The sequence below is a fragment of the Rattus norvegicus genome (assembly GCF_036323735.1).
Source record: "Rattus norvegicus strain BN/NHsdMcwi chromosome Y unlocalized genomic scaffold, GRCr8 chrY_unlocalized_2, whole genome shotgun sequence".
NCBI lineage: Eukaryota > Metazoa > Chordata > Mammalia > Rodentia > Muridae > Rattus > Rattus norvegicus.
Genome location: NW_026947378.1, coordinates 450,132 through 464,861, shown reverse-complemented (window position 1 = coordinate 464,861; position 14,730 = coordinate 450,132). Strand labels below are relative to the sequence as shown.

General features: G+C 36.0%; 1 long non-coding RNA gene across 1 annotated transcript; it reads left to right on the top strand.

The window, feature by feature from the left end:
* The first annotated feature begins 251 nt into the window (after positions 1–251).
* LOC134484631 (uncharacterized) lies at positions 252–14,271 on the top strand. Its single transcript, XR_010062153.1, has 2 exons — positions 252–347; positions 14,132–14,271. It is a non-coding gene; the product is annotated as an uncharacterized LOC134484631 (long non-coding RNA).
* Positions 14,272–14,730: the final 459 nt, after the last annotated feature.

The window sequence follows — 14,730 nt, the reverse complement described above, 5'->3', positions numbered from 1 at the left end:
TCAACTCCTACCAAGGACTCAGTGAGATTTCTTAGTGTTCACATATTTTTTTTCTTTTTTTTTTATACCAAGACATGGCTGAGTTTTACATCCCCTTCATTCTCACTCCCAAATGGCTGTTTACTGTGAACTAGAGGCCAATTAGTAAACCCTGTAGGTACTGAAGGAATATCTGAGAGTTACTTGCAGATAGGACAACACTTGTGACATCACAAGAGAAGCTAGGGCCCTCCAGGATACAAGAGATTTTTCATGGATGGCCTAATGATGATGTCTGTGAGAACTGCAATGGCCTACCTGCAAACAGCTTTCCTTACATTGACCAGTTTCTAGAGTGCTTTTTCCAGGTATGTCTCCTGTGACACAGGGGAAACCTTTATGTACTCCTTCTCTTTAAAGCTAGAGACTTCTCTTTACTTCACTTGTGGTTACATGCTCTGAATGGAGTAAGTTCATCAGGTTCCTGGCATGGGTAGAAATGATCTAGGAACTTGAAGTGGAGGAGATTCTTCTGTATAATATTTTTTATTCCCATGTTCATTCCCATGACATACATTTCAATTTTCTAGGTTTTCTCTGTTTGTAAAGGCCAGAATTTTCCGACCTGTCCTTTTTGTAAACGAATATGGTATTCCACTTTCTTATTGTATATTCCTCGATAGAAGGCTTTGTAAATATTCATGAATGTGTACTCAGAAATTCTGATTTCCAATTCCACTTCCTGCTATGATTTTGGCATCAAAGGGGGCCCACCAATAGAATGAGTATAAAAGTGTAAATACTGTGTACCTATTTCAAATGATAAACTCCATAATCCTTATTTTATCCAAAGATTACCAGACCTCAATAAAGCAAAGGACCACATGGACCATACATTTCTGTTCTCTAGTCACATTTGATATCTGTACTACACTATCTACCTTTCTGTGTTCCCATGGCCAGACTTGAAGACTTTAGATGTGTGACCATGATTCTTTCTTAAGACAAATATAAGAAGCAGGAGGATGGGCAGAGAGATGAAAGGCTTGAACAGTGAATCCTCAACTTCAATACCTTCATAAGTACAGGAGGGAGTCTATTTGACATTGTTATTTGTAAATTTTACATTTTTGACCTAGATGCGCTGAATCCATGTTAACATTCCACCTAACCAAACCAAATAGCTCTAGGAGGCACCAAAAGTATATATATGCACATACATATGTGTGTGTTTACACACAAACACACACACACACACACACACACACACACACACACACACACACACACACACACACACACATATATATATATATATATATATATATATATATATATATATATATATATATATATATCAGCCAACAAAACTAGATAAGAGTGATGAAGCTAAGAAGTGCAGTTTTTCTCTGTTTCCCAAAGGCCAATATTTTCCCTACAGACCTTTAATTGATTGAATATTGTACTTCATTTTTGTATCGTACTTTTCTTTATAGGAGACATTATATGTATATATTCCTGAATATGTACTCAAAAATTCTGTTTTGCAATTCCATTTTTTGCAATGAATTAGCAATAAAGCCTGCCCAGCTATAGAGGGAATATAACAGTATAAATATTGTGTACATAATTCAAATGATAATTTCCAAATCCTTATTTTATCCAGATATTATGAGACATCAGTAAACAAAGGACATCATGGACTATATAATGCAGATATCTAGTCCCATTAGATATCAGTTTTATAATATCTACCTTCCTGTGTTCTCAGCACCAGACTTAAGGGTTTTGGAGTTTTTACCAGGATTCTTTCTTCATGCCAAACACAAGAATCAGGAGGATGGGCAGGAAGAGGAATGGCTTGATGGCCAGAGAATCCTCAACTTCAGTAGTTTCATAATAACAGGAGGGAGTCTGGCTGGAATTGACAGTTCCTGATTCCACTTTTTTTTACCTAGTTTCACAGAATCCATCCTAAAATTCAACCATTCAACCTAACCACATAGCTGTAGGAACCACCAAAATACATACATACATAGAGAGAGAGAGAGAGAGAGAGAGAGAGAGAGAGAGAGAGAGAGAGAGATTGATAGATTAAGATAGAAAGATGGTGATATATATATATATATATATATATATATATATGTAGATAGATAGGTAGATAGATAGAAAGAACAATCTGCCACAAAACTACATAACACTGATGACGCTAAGATGTGCATGCTACCAGGAAACGTATCTAGATCTTTTTTGAGAGACCCAGGTAGAGCATGCCAATTACAGAAGTGAAGGTTATTTGCAAACCAGTGGAATGCAAACGAACCTCTTGTTAGTAAATTTGGAGAAAGGATTACCAGGACTGAATGGGCTTCAAGCACATAAGAACAACAATGCCAATGACCTATAGTTTTCGGTTGCAAAACCAATAATCAAAGAATGTACATAGACACAACTATTGGGCCAACTGCAAATGTAGCAGGGAATGGCCTGGTTATGCATCAATGGGAGGAGAAGCTCTGAGGCCTACCAAAGCTGGAACCCCAGTGGAGGGGAATGTCAGGGGGTGATGGAAAAGAGATGGTTATGAGGGGGAACACCTTTATAGAAGAACTGGTGGGGAAAGGAATAGGTTTCTTATGACTGGAAAACTGGGAAAGTGAATAATATTTGAAATGTGAACAAAAATATCTAATTTTTATAAGAGGAAAAATAAAAGTTTTACAAGCTGAACAGCAAAAGTGAGGAATCTCAATCCCACTTGAGAGGGAGAAGAAATGAACCTCAGGAGGGAAGATTGAGGGACCTGGGTGAGAAAGGAGACAGTAATGGAAAGAGGGGAACATGGTCAGTTATTGGTGGAGAGTAGGACTGAAACCCTGAGTGTCAGCAGAATGAATGGAAACAGGCAACCTCAGAAGCTCAGGTGTTGGAGGTAGGTGGTGGCTCTAGAATATTCCAGAGACCTGAGAGATAAGAGACTATCAGGACTCAGTGAAATGTCCGGGAGTGGGTAGAGGGAACTTGAAGAGTCTACCTCCATGAGGAAATGAGATCATCAAGTGAGGGATAAGGTGGCCATCCACAAATCAATTCTCTGACACATATTTGTTCCTGTCTGAAAGAGCTTCAGGGACAAAACCAGAGAAGAGCCTGAGTAAAAGGAATCCCAGTGACCAGCCATATCTGGGAACCAAATTAAGTAGAGTCCCACAAGGCCTGACACTATTACTCATGCTTTGCCATGTTCACAAAATGGAACTGACATGACTACCTTCTGAAATACCTAACAAGCAGCTGAAAAGTCAGATGCAGACAATTACACTCAGTCAATGAACATAAGCTGCTAAGCCCTGTGGTCAAACTAGGGAAAAGCTCGAGGAAGCTGAGGAGGGGAGCAACCCTGTAGGAAGACCAGCAGTGTTAACTAACCTGGACCACAGTGTTTTTTTTCAGACACTGTGCCATCAATGAGGCATCATGCACCAGCTAATATGAGGCCTCTAAGAAAGGAGTTCTGTTTCTGGACACAACAAGAGAAGATGCACATAACAGTCAAGAGACTTGAGTTCCCAGGGAGTGTAGAGGGCTGGTAGACTAGGGGTGGAGTGGGAGACATCTTCATTCAGATGGGCTTGTGGGTAGTAGGTATGGGATGTAGAACAGTCAGAATATGGGCTGGGAGAGGGATGAGATCTGGATTGTAAAATTCTATTAAATAAATTTTAAAAAAGAAAAGGTAAACTAAAATAAACACTTTCTTTCCCAACTTTTTTTTTCCTTTTGGTCATGGTATTTTATAACAGCAATAGAAACTCTGGCTAAGACATGGTATTTTGGACAAAAGTGTGCAAATGCTAACTAGAGAAGGATGACATCTCTGTGGAGTCAAGTTGCATGATCTGATTAAAACATCCTTATTCAGAGGTAGCAACTAACAGGGAATTTCTAAGACTAAGTTTCCTATCATGACAGTGAATCCTTTTTAATCCAACCATTATGGGATCCGTGATATCTGGAAACAAATCAAAAGACTGGGAATATTAAAAGGGAAGTATCTTGGTGAACCATTCATGGAAGATTACCACAAACTGGTTGATACTTATAAGTTCTTGTTATATGAGATATTAAAATGATCTTTTTTTTTTTTCGGAACTGTGGACCAAACCCAGGGCCTTGCGCTTGCTAGGCACGCACTCTACCAATGAGCTAAATCCCAAACCCAAAATTATCTATTTTTGCCCTAATAAATTGTGTGCCAACAGTTTGTTCCAATGAAACTTTAGAGAAGAAAAACAAAGTTGTTACAAAGTACTAGTTCTACTCAGACCTAAAATTGAAAGCTGTCTATGTGACAGGAAGCATAGGAGGAACACTTGTGAAAAAGAAAGCAGAGTTTGTAGAAGACCTCATGCAGGGAAGTGCTTCATGCAATTGTAAAAAAAAAAGTGTAAAAGACCTGAACTTTCATATTGAGTGAAAGTTGTTGAAGAATATTTCAAGTGACTCTGAGTGGATTACATAAGCAGGTTTATTTAAAAATCCATGGTAAATACTAGAAAAAATGGCACCAAAGTGTAATAGAGAAGAAAAGAAAATAAAGTTGAATTTTGGTACAGGTTACCATATGGATATTTTTAACTTGAACATTCTGAAGGTTATTGGATGATTTAATGTGATGAATGACTCAGATAAACTAACAATATTGCACGACCCTTTAATGAAATTGCTCTATACTGAGAACACAACAATTATCTGTGACAAAAATCTATTCAATTATGGTTATATTCTTTAATATTTCTTTTTGAAAACATTAATTTAATTAAATAAAATTCAGTAAGGAAGCAAAGATATCCCTTTTCATCTCTAACATATCCAATCTCTAAACAGGGGTATAGTGGATGAAACTTCATACAGCATTTGCCTACTCCAGGTATCATTAATTTAAAATAATAAGCAGAGGAGTGTATCATATTTGTAGTCATTTGTTACTAAGATCTAATAATCTCCTCTGAAAGACCTCCAATAAAAGCAATCTAAACTAACTTGCCCATTTAAATATGAAAAAATCTTAAATATGAAGCTTGCTTATCTTTTTCACAACATATACACCATTTGTTATTATTTCATTTTTACATATGACTTTTAGTCACTCTACCCTTCTGATTTTGATATATGCCAAGCTTCACAAGGAGGAGACTGAACGCTTCTCAGCAGTCCTCATTTTTCCTCCCATTTTCCACTGCATCTGGGCCATATTACAATCAATGAAATTAATATTTTAAATAAATGATAATGGGATGCAAATGTAGATTTTGATATTTCATACAATGAAACAAATAAAAAGAGGCAATAAACAACCAGGTACAGATTTTGCTTTTATATGAAATCAATGTTAATAATATCTTATAATATCAACCCTAATTTATATTGAGTCAATGCTGAAATATATGTGACATTTTTTTTGAAAAGATTAAGTAACTTTTCTGTATCTTTGTAAAAACAATTGGACATATTCAACAAAGAAGTGTCAGGCTCAGTTATTTTGTAGAAATAATTAAAAAAAAACATTCCTCAAAATATTCTAATAGGTAGATCCAAAACACAAGTTTAATTCTCAGGCTCCAGATAACCAGCTCACATAGTGCTGAGCACTAGCCTTCCCTGTGCATATACAATTTTAATTTCCATAGGAAATATTTTTTTTTAAAAATCTCAAAAGCTATATTTACTTAACAGTAAGATTGTAGAAGAGGAAGATTACTTTTTCCATTTTTATTAAATTGGGTATTTATTTGCATTTCAATTGTTTTTATCTTTCCTGTCCACACGCCTAACCTCTTCCCCTCACCTTTTATTGTGGTTTTCCCCCCCATATTGATATCCCCTTCCTTACTGTCCCAGACAACCAAATATCCAAACTTTTATAATTGGGTAGAGAGCCAAACCAAGAATTCTCAACTGAGGTATCTCAATAGCTGAGAAAGACATCAAGAAATGTTCAGCATCCATAGTTCTCATAAAAAGGCAAATCAAAATGAGCCAGAGATTCTATATTACACCAATCAGAATGACTAAGATAAAAAAACTTATGAAGTAGCAGAGTAGGCTACGATGTAGACAAAGTGGAACACTACTCCACTTGGATAGAAATGTGGAGGTTCAGAGAAAATTGCAAATAGCTTTACCTATTTGAAACCTATAGAAAACCCAGTTTACCACTCACTTCACCACATACACACAAACTTGATCCACATACAACAAGACATGTGGTTGAACAGGTTCACAGCAGCCTTACTTAAAATAGTCGAATGCTGGAAACAAGCGTGATTTACTTCAACTCCACTGAGGAATAAATAGAGAAAACAAATGTGCTTTATTTAAATAAAGGAACACTACTCAGGTATTAAAAATGAGGACACCAAGAACTTTGTAGGCAAAGGGATGTAGCTGGAAATTAGTGAAGTAACAGAGATCAAAAAGAAAATAACATGGGATGAACTTAGTGACAAATCGATTTTAACCCCATATCTCAGAATGCCCACTATACAGAGCATTTATCATATGAAGGGTAACATGTTAGAAGGTCAAATTGTGGATGCTTGCAACCAACTTAGAAGGGAGAACAAAATAATCATGAAAGTCAGAGGGATGGCGGGACTTATTTATAGGTAGAGAATGATGAACAAAGTGAGGTTAGTTGCAACAATGAAAAGAGAAACGAGAGGATTCCAGAAGAAAAGTGGAATAAATGACAATAAGTATATCAGTGGTGGGTGGTGAACTTGGGTATCCCCAGGAAAGTCCCAGGTGCCAGAGATGCAAGAGGTTCCCATAAACCTAATGGGATAATGGTAGTTGAAATACCAAGCAGCAAAGAGGTAGAACCACTAGAGACTGCCTCCTATAGCTAGACATGCCCACCTGTGAAGGAATGGTGCTGCACACACAGTTCAATATCTTTATCCTATAAATATCCAAGGCCTACAAAAATGCAAATACAAAAACAGAGCAAAGACTGAAGAGAAGAGCCTTAGGAGACCTCCACACCATAAGAACCATTTAATCCACAGACTCTAAATCCTGGCCTTATTACTGATTTCAAGATGTGCTTGCAGATAATACCCTAATATGTCTGTCCTCTGAGGGGCTCCACCATCACCTGACCATGACAGATGTAGATACAGCTAACCTTTTGAAAGAACCTGATAGCCAGAAATGAAGAGTTAGGGGAATGCCTGAAAGATCTGAAGGGGATTGAGCCTAAAATGAATAACAACAGGATCATTAAGTTTACACTTTCGAGGCTCAGGAAATTTATTACCAAATAGAATATACTTGGGTCAGTCAAAGGGTTCTGCTACATAGGTCATAGAGCATATGGAGAAGACAACTGCCTCATTTGCCGTATCTGGGAAGGGAGACAATTGGTCCTGTGGAGACATCATATCCCAGAGAAGGGGGATGTTGGAGGGCTAAAGTGAAGTGGCAAGGAGATGGGGGAGCACCATATTAGAAACACAAAGGATCAGAATGGGGAATCAAGAAAAAGACCAGTTTGAGCAATGACATTCAAAATATAAAAAAAACGAAGAGATTATATTACACACATACTGTTTATAGTATAAGATATTTATGTTTACAATAGAGATGTTCACATCTGTTCTCCTTAAGGATTATATATTCATTATCTGTACTGTTTCAGGTTTACTGAAAGTTGAAATCCATAATTTTCATAAATTACTTAGTATTGAAATTTCACAAAGATAAACAAAATTAAAGTTTTATCTTTTGTCCTTATAGCTATAAATCTTTAGTTACCTCGATGTTAAATTAAAAAAAAAACAAACATATTTTGTATTTCTATCCCATTAGGTTTCCATTCCATGCCTCAAATGTCTCTCAGTCTTTGCTGTACTTCTCTATATTCCCTCCATTGTCACCCTCTGTTTCTTCACATTTGACATTCCTGTTCCTGACTGTGTCCCTCAGCAATCCATAAGTACATTTGTACTTCCCAAAATGGAGACAGTCTGGACCATGTCCCTTGACACTTACACTAAACTGGTCATACAGATACACAGTTTGGAGAATTAACATTCAGATTATAGCGAATTTGTATCCCATTTTTCCTTTTTGATCTGGATTACCTCATTTATGATGACTTTCACAAGATCCATACCTGTCCTGAAAATTCCATGCTTTCCTTTTTCTGATCTGTAAAAGCATCCATTTTTTTATGTCTTCATTTGTTAAGGAAGAACTTGAATATTTTCACATTATGAAGGGTCTACATACTAGGATGAATCAACATTTGGATTTATACCCTCGAGTTATATCATTAGGCATATTCATTTCCATATTGCTGAAGAAACATCATATTGATTTCAAAAGTTGTTATAGAATTTTTCCTTCCCACCAGGAGAATAGGAATGCTCCTCTCTCTCGATAATACAGTAAAGATCAGTTGGCCCATGTGTTATTAACCTAGGTTTTCTGAAAGGGATGAAAAAAATCTCAGAATAATTTTGTTTTGCATTTCCATAACGTATAAGGATGATACATATTTGCCATTAGATTCTTATTGATTTGAGTTCTTCAATTGTGAATTTTTTGTTTAGATATGTAGCCCAATTTAATTATTTTTCCTTGATATATAGTTCTTTAGTTTTTTATTTTGGTTTATAGAAGCTCATTGCTCAACGTGTACATGTAAACAATGCTTAGTATTTTTGAAAATAGCCACTTTAATTTAAATTTGCTAAGGTCAAATCATATAATGTGCTCCCATTAAACTCACAGAATTGGCAGATCTGTTATAGCTAAGAAAATTCATTAAGGTCACTTTATGAAACATCCCTATATCATAAAACATACTCTATGTACATAATATTGTAGAATATACTTTAATTGTTTAATTTTCTGAGAATTTCCACCAAAGTATTTTGAGGACAATTTACCCATTTATTTTGTCAACATCACTCTATTTCTTTGAATCGTACTTTTCTGTAACTTCTACAGTAAAATACTGTTTAATAATCCCATGATAATCCCTTACAAAAAATTTTTCAATCCTCCAACAAAAGACACTAACTGTCCATAGTGTGTCAGTTAGGAGTAACAGCTTTCAGGCATTTATACTGCATTTTGGACTGTGACTGGCTTGAAGCTGTGCAGGAAACCACAGCTGCTATGTCACATGAGAGTAGCAATTCTTGTATCCAGACGACGCTCTTTATGTCTGATCCCACCCACAATTTGGGCACCTACAGTCTCTTAGCACCTTGTTTCAGGATGGCTTTTTAGTCTTGGGGTATAACATGCATATCCAACTCATTATGGCTGAAATCAATAAAATGTAGACAACTATATAATGAATGAAAGGAAGAGGTCACTCCTGGAAAGTATTAACAAGATTGTCATAACCTCTGGCCATGTTAGGTAATGAAAGGTTTGAATTAATAAAATGAAAGACAATATAGGAAACATGGAGAAAACACAGATTATTTAGATTTACAGTCCAAAATCTAGAATATATTTTAAAGCATTCGTGATTTACTGTGGGGAGCGGGTATAGCGGCAATCCCAAGATAGAGCCCAGGACTGCTGCCCAGTCTCAAGACTAGCACCTGTAATTAAGCCACGCCCAATCGTGAGAGCTGCCCAGGCGCACGATGAGGATAGATCAGGCCATGTGACGTGGACCTATGAATGGAGGTTACGCAGACTGGACCATTGAGGTGGTTGAGGGAGGATATAAGGGAGTGGGCTCGGGGGCTGGATGGAGGCATTGTTCCTGCTTGCAGACAAAAGGGTTCCTGAATATACTGCTTTGAGAAGAATGTGGGGTGTCACTCCTTTCCTGCTGGTCGGGGTTGAAAGTGACAATAAATACTAGATGTATTCGATTTATCAATATTAAATCAGCTCATTTTTTATAATTTAAACAGCTCTATACTAAACAATTACATAGAATCGGTATTTAATTTCTCCCACCTCAAATATCATAGGACCACATGTATTCAGTTGAAAAGAAATGAATATACATTTAAATAGCATTTAAAGTGTCTAAGACTATTTCATAAAGTAGAGAAAAGGATAGAATACATTAAAATTATATTTTTGAATCTGGTTTTATCTAACAATGACAAAGAATATAAGGAGAGAGAGTGAGACAGGGGTACAATGAGGCAAAAGGGAAAGTAATGAGAGAGGGAGAAAAAGTTACAGACGACTGACACAAAGAGAGGAAGAGAGAGTATTACACGCTAATTTACACCTATACACACATATTATCAATAAAATACTTGTGAACAGATTCAAGTCAACATTAAAAATAATCTTCAACCAGATAAGCTTTCTTCAAATCCCAGACATACAAGTTTGATTAGTCCTGGGGAAGCTGTAGGTATGGAGGATATAGTTCAACATAATAAAGGCAAGGTACAAGAAGCCTACCAAAATCATCTTGCTAAAGAGAGAAAAATCAAATGCAGTTCCACTACAAGCAGGAGAAGACAAGAATATACACTGGTTTCATACCTATGTATTATAGTATTTGTAATTTTAGTTAGAACAATATTACAACTGAAGAAGATCCAGGGAATACAAATGAAAAACGAAGAAATCAAAATGTTCTCATTTGCAGATGTTGTGATACCATTTTAAAAACTCTAAAAATGTATCAGTCTCTTAAGACTGAAAAATAGTGTCATAAAAGCAGAACATCATATGAACACACAAAATTCCTTAGCTTTACTTTTTGCCAATACAAACCATACTGTGAGAAAATATGGGTAAAATTCCCCTCACAATAATCTGAAAATATAAAATTAAATATTGTGGATAAAAATATTTAAAATGCAAAGACCACTATGAATTAGATAGAAGTTATCCTGAATAGAGACAATTGTTCTCTAAAAGATTAAGTTTCTTAAAGTTGAAAATACATTCATAAATAGTAGAATTCAAAGTGATTACTCAGAACACATTATCTTTCCTGTTTTCCAATTTCAGGCAATGGGAGAAAAATCAGGGAAATATTACACTTGAAACACTCTTAAAATATATAACAAAATACCCTGGATTAGCAAAGTTATAAAGCATACTATTAGTTAGAAGACATATGAAGTAATGATGATCCATCCAGTATATATATGGAAATGTTCCAGCTGATGTTCTGAAGGACCTTAAAGACTTGAATCAATCAAAGCTTTTATATTTTTAAGTATAAGCAGATAATATAGTAATGTCAATTGTTAATTAATTAATAAAGCTAATGCAATAAATATTGATTAGAAAATTTTACTACAATAAATCACCCACTTATATGAAACTCAAGAATTTGACTATAATTATTCTACTATGGGACAGAGGACAACTTTAAAGTGCTAAGTGCTAGCATGATTAGGGAGATAATTTTAAAGAGAAACAAAGAGGGAGGAAAAATATCATGAGATTAAAAAAATGTAAGGGTTACATACACAATGTGATGTTGTTGGCAGAGTGAGTATTTCAAAAGATTGGAGCGTCCAGGATTTATTTATTGATTTAAAAGGTGAGGTTACTAAATAAATAAATCTTTAAAAAAAAAAAAAAGGGCTGGAGAGATGGCTCAGCGGTTAAGATCACCCGACTGCTCTTCCAGAGGTCATGAGTTCAATTCCCAGCAACCACATGGTGGCTCACAACCATCTGTAAAGAGATCCGATGCCCTCTTCTGGTGTGTCTGAAGACAGCTACAGTGTACTTAATATAATAAATAAATAAATCTTTAAAAAAAAAAAAAGGTGAGGTTACATAGCAACAGGAGTCTAGACTATCAGATCAGATCTCCAGAAAATGCCAAATGTTACTGTTAGTACTACTATGTTAATGTAATCATAAAAATGCCAAGGTGGGAAATTGAAGGTTTTTTTCACCTCACAAGTTACAGTTCATAATGGAATACAAGAAAAGGACACACGGAAGCAGCATGAAAATTAAGAGGAACTCTGCTTACTAATCTGCTCAGCTACCTTTTCTCTGTAACCTCCTCAGATTACTAATGTTGTTACCATCCACAGTGGGCAATGTCCCCATACATCATCTAGCCATCAAGAAAATGCAAAATACTGATGCCTACAAGCCATTCTGATGGAGTCAGTTGCTCAATAATGCATCATTTAGACAGCCACAATAAGCAATCACAGCAAGCCATAAAAGGAAAATAGAAAACTTAGCCAACAAAAGAGTACCCCTTCATGAATGGAATTTGAGATCAAAAGTGAAGTTCTATATGAGGAAGAATTTAGAAGGATTATGCCAGAAATCACACTTTATTTAAAATAAAAAGTGACAACAAGACAAAGCCACAAATAAAATATTGTGAAGTTTGACATTTTGAAACCTCTTCTGGAGATTGCAGGGTAGACTCAGGACATGGTTTTTGGCTGGCAACAACATTGATGATCCAGTGTTTTGGTGGAGGATTTTCCATCAGATGCCATGGCTTTACTACAGATGCTAGTCCAAATTACAAATCATAGTCAGTCAAGTGTTTGCCACATCTTGTTCTCCAAAGAAAAGAAGCAGTTCATTTAGTGATGATTTGGTGATGACTCTAACTCATATCAGAGTCATAGATATTGCCAGCATATAGAAAACCACAAGACCCATTGTCAAACACGTATTCTCCGCATTGCCCACAGTCACCATAGTAATATCAGTGGTGAGCTGTACAGTATGATTTGTTTCTGTTTTCTGTTTTTGCATCGTATAAACCTTTTTTCTTTGACCCAAAGAGAAGTTTCAAATAAAATAAGGAATAATTTTTGCATTGAAAGATATTGGTGGCTTGTAGTTGTAGTTGAAAATGAGAACCTCAAACAATCTTCACTCGATCCTCTTTTTTTAGAAATGGGGTCGATTTGCTTTTGCTTTTGCGTTTTGTTACATTTTGTTGATTTTTTATTTTATTTTGTTTTCTTTTTCTTTTTATTCTTTTCTACATGCAGAGATCAATAATTGGTCGGAAGAATTTCAAGTACAAATTCAGATGGCCGGAAAAAGCCCAGCCTTTCTGACAGGTCCACATTCTTGGCTGTAGTATGTTTTTTTTGTTTTTGTTTTTGTTTTTCTTTTGCCTTTAATGTTACCCATTTACACTTTCTTGGATCCTTTTTTCCTGGCATAACTAATGCTACATATATATTATAATTATTTGAATTTCAACTCTGAAATTCTAACTGCTCTATCTCCCTTCCAAAACCGGAGACATGTATTGAGTATTGTATGGTCTCGTTTTGATTCTTAGATCAGGAATCATCCTGCGAACACTGAAGGTCCTGTTTCCAAATTGTTTCTGTATAGTTCAATAAAGATGCTCTTGGCCAACCAGTTGTGTGGATATCTAGTATTCCTGCAGGCAGGTTAGTAGACACAAGTGTGGAGAAAGTATTTAGTACTTCAGATGGAGTAAGAGCTACCAGTCATGTGAGATCTAGTATGGAGTGGCAATTGGTGTAGCAGGCAGGATGTTAGAAACACAGTAAGATGAGAGCATACTTGGGGTGGTGAGCAATGACTAATGTCAACTGAGCAACTGAGCTAGGACAGATTTAGAGGTGTTGAGTAGGGAGTAAAAATGGTAGCCTGCTGTTTGGTAGAGGCTTAAAAAAAAACTGAAAATAGAGCTAAAGCACATCAAAAGTTCCTCAGCGTATTTGGCTTTCATGTGCATTCTAAGGGAACTTGATCAGCTCTGGTGCCTTGGTCTTCCTGGAGCTTAAAGTGAGGCAGTAGGAACAACCTTCTGCAGAGTCTTATGAGAGCAATCCATGACCATAATGAGTGTGTCCAAAGTCACCTAGACCATGAGAGTTAGAGCTGAACCACATGTATCTTTTGATTATAACCATTTCTTTTTTTGTGATCTTTTAGTGTTCCATTTGCTCAAAACTATTAGTGAAGAAGGTAAAATGATTCTAAAGGCTATTCTTGGCTGTCAACTATTCATCTGAGATTAAATAAACTCCAAGGACAGAGGGAATATGTGTCAAATTTCTGCATAAGGCCAAGGTCAAATGTACTTCTTATATGGATCTTTGGAGTAGGATGTTGCATCTTTAACCTAGAACTTTATCAAGATCTAATTGTTATATATATATTTTTTCAGGCATCTGCAGATACATTCATTTGAGGAATGAATCCTTCTCACTGGAGACCATAGAGGGGACCTGCATATCAATAATAAACGTCACTTCAAGATATCAAAGCAAAATATCAAAGTGAGAATGGAATAAATTTATTAGGACAGTGTTTTGCAAACAACTTCTTTAACAAACAGCCTTGGAAGGAGAGTTCTGAAATTTTAAATTTCATATTTGGCTTTGCGGGTACTCTGACAGAATCAACTCACAACTGTTTGGGACTTTATGGGCAATTAAACACTACAAACAGAGCTGAATGCATCATATGCTCTGCCGTCTGTGCTAATATGGGTACAGTGAAGAACAACTATAATAAATCTATTCATATGTTTTTCAAACAGCATCCTCATACAATTGTGGACTTCTGTGGGTTGTAGGATGGCTGAGAGCTGCAAATGCAGAAGTGGGATGGTACATGCTTTGGGTGTGAAAGGCCTGTGTGTAGATCATAAACAACTTCACAATATTCATTCCTTTAACAATTACTAGGAAGTGGACTTCTGAAAAATGACTTCAGCAGATCAGCATGGTAGAGAAACAGTAACTGATTCTCTGTAGATTTAAA